Source organism: Scomber japonicus, chromosome 18 (assembly GCF_027409825.1).
Source record: "Scomber japonicus isolate fScoJap1 chromosome 18, fScoJap1.pri, whole genome shotgun sequence".
Taxonomy (NCBI): Eukaryota; Metazoa; Chordata; class Actinopteri; order Scombriformes; family Scombridae; genus Scomber; species Scomber japonicus.
This window is the reverse complement of record NC_070595.1, coordinates 15,016,641-15,017,222: the sequence shown is the minus strand read 5'-3', so window position 1 is coordinate 15,017,222 and position 582 is coordinate 15,016,641.

Sequence of the window (582 nt, the reverse complement as noted above, 5' to 3'; positions counted from 1 at the left end):
CCAAATAAGCGGCAGGAAATGGATGGATGGATACATTAAGATGGCCATAGGAGTTGTCATAAGATCTCTTTAAAAGGTTACAACCTACTGTGGTCACGTGACAAGCGGTTTAATAAGTCCAAGAAAGACGTTTAATTTGAAATAGCCGACCGGAAAAAGAAGTTAATTATTTCAAATCCGGTCTACTTGACACCTTACCACCTTTTCTTATCTCACTACCTCCACAGGCCTCCTCCCCTCTTGTGAACTAACCACCTACAACAAGTTTGACAGCTCAGCTTTTTTAGTGCTCACACACGGAGCGCAGCAGCAGCAGCAGCAGCAGACAGCTCAACTCTCCTCCACTGGGCTCATTTTTCTTTTATTCCTCTCTCTCTCTCCCTCTCTCTCTCTCTATCTCAGTTTGATCATTTTTAGTTGGTAGGTGTTCGTGTTGCGTCTCCTGCGGGCTATGAGGAATTCATTGTGTCCTTAGGTTTGGGTTACTTTTCCCCCCTCTGGCTCTTGGGGAGTGGACACTGTTTTTTCGTTCCCTGTCGTTGTTGTTGTTGTTGTTTTTTCCCCCTTTTTTTCTTTTTTGTC